Source organism: Macaca mulatta, chromosome 1, assembly GCF_049350105.2.
Source record: "Macaca mulatta isolate MMU2019108-1 chromosome 1, T2T-MMU8v2.0, whole genome shotgun sequence".
NCBI lineage: Eukaryota > Metazoa > Chordata > Mammalia > Primates > Cercopithecidae > Macaca > Macaca mulatta.
This window is the reverse complement of record NC_133406.1, coordinates 44,134,866-44,144,275: the sequence shown is the minus strand read 5'-3', so window position 1 is coordinate 44,144,275 and position 9,410 is coordinate 44,134,866.

The following is a 9,410-nucleotide window of genomic DNA, read 5'->3' as shown; positions in this document are numbered from 1 at the left end:
TAGGCTGAGGAGGAGGAAGAAGAAGAGGTATTGGATCTTACTGTCTTGAGGGTGGCAGAGGCAGAAGAGGAAAAGGAGGTAAAAGGGGAGGCAGGAGAGGCAGGCACACTCAGTGTGACTCTGTGGAAATACAGTCTAATATTTTTGCTTTTCCATTTCTTTAAAAATATTTCTACATGACACCAATCTTTCTCCCACAATTTGCTTTAGTTTTAGTCCCCATATCATAGAAGAGTCTGCGTTGCAAAATAAGTCAAAAGCAGTCTTTAGTAATCAGAACCCTTCTGCCAGATTGTCTGTCAATTTGTTTTCTGGCACTGATGCTTCTACATCTTCCTCTTTGTCATCTGGCACTGGTTTGGAAGCACTCATCTTCATCCAGTTGTTCTGTTAATTCTTCTGGTGTAGTGTCTATTAGCTCTTGAATTTCTCCAAGATCCATATCTTGAAACCCTTCACTTCCCACCATTTTTGCCAGACTCATGACCTTTTTTGTGATTTCTTTGATTGGCTCTGTCATAAATCCTGGGAAATCATGCAAAACATCTGGACACAGTTTTCTCCAGTCAGAATTCATTGCTTTGGCCTTGATGGTTTTCATGGCTTTTTCCGTAACAATGATGATAACTTCAACGGTATAATCCTTCCAGGCTTTCATGTTGTTCTCTCTGTCGAGATTACCTTTCATAGCATTGACAGTCTTTTCCCTAAAGTACTATGGGTAATGAATGTTAAAAATCCTTATGACCTCCTGATCTATTAGGCTATTAGACTGTGTTTGGAGATAAGTAGACCACTTCAACACCACAGGACCACTTCAACACCTGTAGTGTTGAACTCATGGAATTCTGGGTAGCCAGGGGCATGATCCAATATCCAAAGAACTTTAAAAGGTAGCCCCTTACTGGCTAGGTACTTCCTGACTTCAAGAACAAAACATTGATGGAACCAATTCAGCAAAGGGGTTCTTGTACAGACCTTGTAGTACAACCGAAAGACTAGAAGCTAGGGTTTTCCTTTTCTTTTCAAGAGTTAAGGGTTAACAACTTTATAGATCAAGGTAGTTCTGATCACAAATGGAACTGCATTTGTGCAAAACAGTAGAGTTAGCCTATTCCTTCCTGTCCTAAATTCTAGAGTTTGATTTTTTTTTTTTTTTTTTGAGACGGAGTCTTGCTCTGTCACCTAGGCTGGAGTGCAGTGGCATGATCTCAGCTCACTGCAACCTCCGCCTCCCAGGTTCAAGCAATTCTGCTGCCTTAGCCTCCTGAGTAGCTGGGACTACAGGCACGTGCCACCACACCTGGCTAACTTTGTATTTTTAGTAGAGACGGGGTTTCACCATGTTGGCCAGGCTAGTCTCGAACTCCTGACCTCGTGATCTGCCTACCTCAGCCTCCCAAATTGCTGGGAGACAGGTGTGAGCCACTGAACCTGGCCTGCTCCTCTTTCTTACTAATAAATGTCCTCTGTGGCATTGTTTTTTCTAAAATAGAGCACTTTTATCTACACTAAAAACCTGTTCAGGCAGATGTCTTTTCTCCTCAGTGATTTTTTTAATGGTGTCTGCTACCTCTTGGTCCACAGAAGTTGTTTCTCTCGCTGTCTCAACATTTTTTTAAAGCCAGCCTTTCCAAATTTACCAAACCATTCTATGCTGGCATTTAATTCTTCAGCTTTAGATTCTTCACTGTTGTTTTGCTTTACATTGTTGTGTAAAGACTTCATTTTTTACTCAAATAATATTGGAGTCTAACCACAGATATGAATTTTTATAGTAATCCTGCATCCACATAAAAGCTGCATTTTCCATAAAAGATAAAATGACATTTTGCAAAAAGTGCAAGTTTCTCACACCTGCTGGCATGGCTACAGCTATGGCTTCTCGAATTTCCTTTTCTATTTTTTTTTTTTTTTTTTTACAGTGGTCCTTATGTTGGATTCATATATCTTGAAACCATGGGCAACTGAAGCTGCAGAACTCTATGGTACATATCAAGCAATTCAACTTCTTCTTGTAATGTCATGACTTTTCTCTGCTTTTTGAGATGACTTCCAGCATCATTAATGGCACTTTGTGTGGGTCCCATGGTGTTAGTCAGGGTTTACAGTATTGCACTAAATACAATGAAAAAGACACAAGAGCCATCAGAGATTACTTTTTACTGGGATATACAATTTACTGGAGAGATGAACTACTCAAGTGGAGGTGATTAGCATCACAGGGAGGTGTTTGAAGCAGGTAACCACCACACTTGAGGGCACTACAATAGCAACAGGAGCTGGCTCTGAAATTATTACAGTAATACAGTATGTACTACAGTTAATTTCATGCAGCTATAGTCTAATGCTACATCTTTACATTTGTTTATATTACTCTTCATTGCAAATGGCACCATGTATGGTCTGTGTTTTTGTGTTTAGGTTTTGATAAATCTTAATTTTTATTACAGATTTGTATACATTTTATGGTAGTAAGTAATAAACTAGTATCTATGTATATTTCATGAATTGTGACATACCTAACCTTTTCTCTTTTTTTCAGTATTTCTTGGCTAGATTGTGAGATTTTTCAAATTACCAAACATATCTTTAAAAATTTTCCAATATATTTATTGCAAAAACTGCATATAAGTGGATCCATGTAGTTCAAACTGTGTTTTTCAAGGGCCATCTGTATATGTTTAAAAACTAGGAGACCTTAAAATTGACATACATTCAGCCCAACTGCTTATGTGTAGCTGTTGGGACTTATTAAACAATAAATGTATAGGTTGGGCAAGGTCTATGGGAAATTGATCAGGACTCCTTCTCAATAATACCATCAAAAACTAGGGTTCTTTTTAGCACTTTTTTCTTATATCATGGTAAATTGACTTGTTCCTCAGGTGCAAGATGGCTGCAACAGCTCCAGTCATCACATCAAGACGACTCCAGCAGTGTCTGCAACAACAATTGCATTTTAAAAAGAGCTTTTTTAGTCTTACTCCTTTACATCTGAAAAAAAAAAAAAATTAAGGGCTTCAAAAATGCTGATGACTCTGATTTTAAAATTATATTTTTAGGAAATAGCTACATGATAAAAAGAAGGTCATCTAATTTTTGAAGTTGATTTCAAAGAAGATAGAGTCACCTATTTATTCAACAAGTATTGAGCACTAGTGTATGCTAGTCATTCTTCTAGGTGCTTGGAATATAGCAGTAAACAAAGCAGACAAAAACTTGACCTTCATGGAATTTACATATTTGGAAGGGGAAGACAGGTAGTAAACAAAATATGAAAGTAAAATGTGTAGCACATTAGATGTTGATGAATACTAATAATAAATCTTGGTGAATTGTGAACCTGTTCATTCCTATGGAAAATATTAAAGGAAAATTATTTTTTGTTAAGAGAATAAGTTGAGTTTTTAGTATGGTCACATGAAAAGATCCAGGGGACAATTTCACAAATGGTTTTGAGCTTCAGGTTAGAGTAAGGGTTAGAGGTAAAGCTTTGGAAGCAAGAAACCCTGAAGTGCTTGTGGAAGCTATTGGGAAAGATGTGAACCTCTGAAACAAGAGAGTAGTGATTCAAGAGAGGAAGAAAGAGGCTCCACATAAATTCCATCTTTGGAAATGAAGGGGGTGAGAGAAGGAATAAATTTTTCAGATGTTTGGAAAGCAATCCTTGTCCTTAGGGTAGAGTGAGGTTTTAGTTAAGAAAGGAAGTAAACTTTCCATGAGTACCTCAATGAGCATCTGACACTATTCAATCTACAGCATTTAACCTTGAAGCTTTTCCCCAATGATTATCAAGAATCAGCAAACAAATATGCATCGCCTTCAGTAAAACAGTCCTGTGGCTCGTGTGGTGGACATCGTTTTCTTACACCACTAATAATAAAATGTAATATCTATAAGAGGTAGAATTAACATGCGAAATGAGTTCATTTGAAGCTCAGTTCAGAGTCACAGCAAAACTGAGCAGAAAGTACAGAGAGTTCCCACAGAACCCCTGTACCTTTCTTTACAAGGCAAGCTCATGTACTATCAGCATTCCTCACCAGAGTGGTACAATTATTATAATCAATGAATCTACATTGACACATCAGTATCACCCAAAGTCCCTAGTTTACATTAGGGATCCTGTTGTGCAAGCTATGGTTTTGAAAATGTATAACAACATGTATCCACCATTTTTTTTTTTTTTTATTTTTTTTGAGTAGCTGGGACTACCAGTGCCCATCACCACATCTGGTTAATTTTTTTGTATTTTTTTTAGTAGAGACGGGTCTCACCGTGTTAACCAGGATGATCTCGATCTCCTGACCTCGTGATCCACCCGCCTCAGCCTCCCAAAGTGCTGGGATTGCAGGCATGAGCCACCGCGCCCGGCCTTATATCCACCATTATAGTATCTTAGAGAATAGTTTCACTGCCCTAAAAATCATTTGTGTTCTGCCTTTTCATCCTCACCCCTAACCCCAACTTCTGGCAACCACTACTCCTTTTACTATCTCCATAGCTTTGCCTTTTCCAGAATGTCATATTGTTGGAATCCTACAGTAGGTATCCTTTTTGGATAGGTTTCTTTCACTTAGTAATAAATATTTAAGATTCCTCCATGTCTTTTCATGGATGATACCTCATTTTCTTTTAGTGCTGAGTAATGCTCTACTGACTGAATATATCACAATTAGTTCATTCCCCTTCTGAAGTACATCTGGATTGTTTCCAAGTTTTTGAAATTAAGAATAAAGTTGCCAAAAACATCTGCATGCAGCTTTTGTGTGGACATACTTTTTAGCTCATTTTGGTAAACACCAAGGTGTGTGACTGCTGGATCATATAGTAAGAGTATATTTATTTTTGTAAGAATCTGCCAAGCCAGGCCGGGCACGGTGGCTCAAGCCTGTAATCCCAGCACTTTGGGAGGCCGAGACGGGCGGATCACGAGGTCAGGAGATCGAGACCATCCTGGCTGACACAGTGAAACCCCGTCTCTACTAAAAAATATACAAAAAAACTAGCCGGGCGAGGTGGCGGGCGCCTGTAGTCCCAGCTACTCGGGAGGCTGAGGCAGGAGAATGGCGTGAACCCGGGAGGCGGAGCTTGCAGTGAGCCAAGATCACGCCACTGCACTCCAGCCTGAGCGGCAGAGCGAGACTCTGTCTCAAAAAAAAAAAAAAAAAAAAAAAAAAAAAAAGAATCTGCCAAGCCATCCTCCAAAGTGGCTATACTATTTTGCATTTCCATCAGCAATGAATGAATGTTTTGCTTGTTTCATTTCCTCACCAGTATACTGTGTTGACAATGTTCTGGATTTTGGCCATTCCAATAGGTGTGTATTGTCTCATTTTTGTTTTAATTTGCATTTCCCTGAAGACATGTGTTGTGGTAAATATTTTTGTATGCTTGTTTGCCATATATTACATGTGTATTCTTTGGCACTGTGTCTATTCAGGCCTTTGACTTATTTTTTAACTGGATTTTTGTTTTACTATTTTTGAGTTTTAAGCATCTTTGTATATTCTGGATAACAGTATTTTATCTGAAATGTTTTTCGCAAATATTTTCTCCCTGTCTGGGACTTGTCTTCCCATTCTTTTTTGACAGTGTCTTTTGTGAAGCAGATGCTTTTAATTTTACTAAAGTCCAAATTATCAATTACTTTTTTTCATGAATCATGCCCTTGTGTATCTAAAAAAAAAAAAAAAATCATTGCCATACCCAAGGCCATCTAGCTTTCCTTCTATGTTATCATCTAAGACTTTTATAATTTTACATTTAGGTCTATAACCTATTTTGAGTTAACTTTTATTAAAAGTGCAATGTCTGTATTAAGAGTCTTTTTTTTTTTTTTTTTTGGCTGTTGATGTTCAGTTTTTCTAGCACCATTTGTTGAAAACGCTATATTTGTTCCATTGTATTGCCATGTATCCTTTGTCAAAAATTAGTTGACTATATTTATGTGGGTCTATTTCTGGACTCTATCTATTCTATTGATCTATTTGTCGATTCTTTTGCAAATACCATGCTGTCTTGATTATTGTGGCTTTACAGTAAGTCTTGAAGTAAGATAGTGTCAGTCCTGCAACTTTGTTCTTCTCCTTCAGTATTCAGTTGGCTATTCTGGGTCTTTTGCCTCCCCACATAAACTTCCTTTTTTTGAGACAGGGTTCTCACTCTATTGCCCAGGCTGAAGAGCAGTGGTGTTGATCACAGCTCATCGCAGCATCAACCTCCTGGGCTCAGGGAATCTTCCCCTCCCAGCCTCCTGAGTAGCTGGGACTATAGGCATGCATCACCAAGCCCAGCTAATTTTTTTTTGTAAACACAGAATTTCACTATGTTGCCCAGGCTGATCTTGAACTCTTAGGCTCAAGCAATCCTCCTGCCTCAGCCTCCCAAAGTACTAGGATAACAGGCATGAGCCACTGTGCCCAGCCTCCATATAAACTTTAGAATAAGTTTGTCAACATCCACAACACAATATGCTGGAATTTTTATTGAAATTATGTTGTATCTATAGATTAATTTAAGAAGAACTGAAATCTTGACAATCACGAGTCTTTCTAGCTCTGAACATGTAATATCTCTCCATTTATTTAGTTCTTCTGATATTTTCATCAGTTTTGTCATTTTTCTCATACAGATCTCATACATATTTAGTTAGATTTATACCTAAATATTTAATGTTGGAGGATGCTAATGTAAATGGTAATGTGTTTTTAATTTCAAATTCCACTTGTTGATTTCTGGTATACAGGAAAGTGATTGACTTTTGTATGTTAACCTTGTATGCTGCAATGTCGCTATAATCACTTCTTGGCTCCAGGAGTTTTTTGGTCAGTTTTTATAAAATTTCTACATAGATGGCCATATCATTTGCAAACAAAAACTGTTTTATTTCTTCCTTGACAATCTGTTTGTTTATTTATTTATTTATTTATTTATTTATTTTTGTCTTATTGCATTGGCTAGGGCTTCCAGTATGATGATGAAAGGGGGTGATGAGTCAGGCACAGTGGATCATGCCTGTCTATAATCCCAGCACTTTGGGAGGCCAAGGTGGGCAGATGGCTATAGGTCAGGAGTTCAAGACCAGCATGGCCAACATGGTGAAATCCTACCTCTACTAAAAATACAAAAACTAACCAGGCATGGTGGCACATGCCTGTAATCCCAGCTACTCAATAAAATTGTTTGAACCTGGGAGAAAGAGGTTGCAGTGAGCATCATACCACTGCATTCCAGCCTGTGTGACAGAGCGAGACTCTGTCTCAAAAAACAAAAAATAAATAAATAAAAAAGAAAAAGAATGGTGAGAAAGAACAAAATTGTGTCACTTCTGGTATTAGTAAGAAAGCTTCTAGTCCCCCATCATTAATTACAGTGTTACCTATAAGTTTTTTGTAGATGTTCATCATCAACTTGAGGAAACTTCCCTCTATTTCTACTTTGTTGTTTGTTTTTATTACGATGGGTATTGGACTTTGTCAAATGCTTTTTTCTGCACTATTGATATAATTGTGTGATTTTTCTTCTTTAGTCTGTTCATGTGATAGATTGTAAATTAAATGCTCAATGTTAAACCAGTCTTGCATACTGGGACAAATCTGACTTGGTCATGGTGCATAATTATTTGTGTATATTGTTTGATTGGATTACCGGTATTTCATTGAGTGGTTTTGCATATATGTTCATGAGAGATATTAGTATGTTATTGTACATTCTTGTAATGCCTTTACAATCTATGAGGTAATGCTGACCTCATAGAATGAGTTAGAAAATATTCTTTCTGCTTCTATCCTCTGAAAGTGATTACAAAGAATTAGTATAATGTTTTCTTAAATGTCTAGTAGTACTCACCAGTGAACTTATATGAGCTTGATTCTTTCTGTTTTGGAAGTCTATCAATTATTATTTCAAATTTTTAATAGAGGTAGGCCAATTCAGACTGTCATTTTTTTATTGTGTGAATTTTGGCAGATCCTATCTTCTAGAAATTCATCTAGGTCATCAAATCTGTGGTCAAAAGTTGTTCATAGCATTCCTTTATTATCCTCTCAATGTCCATGGGAACTGTAGTGATGTCTCCTCTATTATTTCTAGTTTTAAAAAAAATTAGATACAAGGTCTCCTCTGGTACCCAGGCTGGAGTGCAGTGGTATAATCATAGTTCACCAACTTCGAACTCCTGGACTCAGGCAATCCTCTTGCTTTGACCTCCAAAAGTGCCAGGATTACAGGCATGAGCCACCACAGTGGAGTTCTCATTTGTGATACTAATAATTTGTGTCTTCTCTTTTTTTCCTTAGCCTGACTAATCTAATTTATGTCTTTTAAAAGAACCAGTTTTTTGGTTTTACCCATTTTCTTTTTTGATTTTCTGTTTCTGATTTGATTGATATCTATTTTAATTTTTTATGATTTATTTTCCTCTGCTTACTTTGAATTTAATTACTTTTCTTTTTGTAGTCTCCTAAAATGGAAACTTATATTATTTATTTTAGATCTTTCTTGTTTTCTAATACCTCTCAATGCTATACATTTCCCTCTAAGCATTGCTTTCCTGCATCCTACAATATTTCAACTCTATTGTTATTTAGCTCAAAAGAGGTTCTTAATTTCTATTGTGATTTCTCTTTGTGTTATTCAGAAGTGTTCTGTGTGATCTCCAAATATTTGGGAGTTTTCCAGCTATCTTTCTATTATTCATTTCTAGTTTAATTATATTATGGCCTGACAGCATATATTGTATGATTTATATTCTTGTAAACGTGTTAAGGTATGTTTTATGGCCCAGAATGTGGTTTATCTTGATGTGTCTTCCTTAGAAAATAATGTATGTTCTGCTGTTATTGGATAAAGTAGCCTAAAGGTGTCAGTTACATCCAGTTGATTAATGATGCTGTTGAGTTCAGCTATGTCCTAAATGATTTTCTGTCTGCTGTATCTGTCTATTTCTGACACAGGGCTGTTGAAGTCTCCAACCATAATAATGAATTAATCTATTTTTCTTTGCAGTTTTATCAGTTTTGTCTCATATATATTGATGCTCTATTGTTTGGCACATACACATTAAGAATTGTTGTATCTTCTTGGAGAATTTACCTTTCCATCACATGTAACATTTCCCTTTATTCCTGATAATTTTTCTTGCTCGTAAATTTGCCCTGTTGGAAATTAGCAGAACTACTCCGGCTTTATTTGATTAGTGTTAGCATGCTCTCTCTTCCTCTATTCTTACTATTTTAATCTATACTTGACTTTGTATTTAAAGTGGGGTTCTTATAGAAAACATATACTTGGTAGGGATGGCCAGGTGGGAAATAAAATAAAAATAAATACTTGGGTATTGGTTTGATCCACTCTGACAATCTCTATCTTTTAATTGATGTATTTAGACCATTGACACTTTTTTT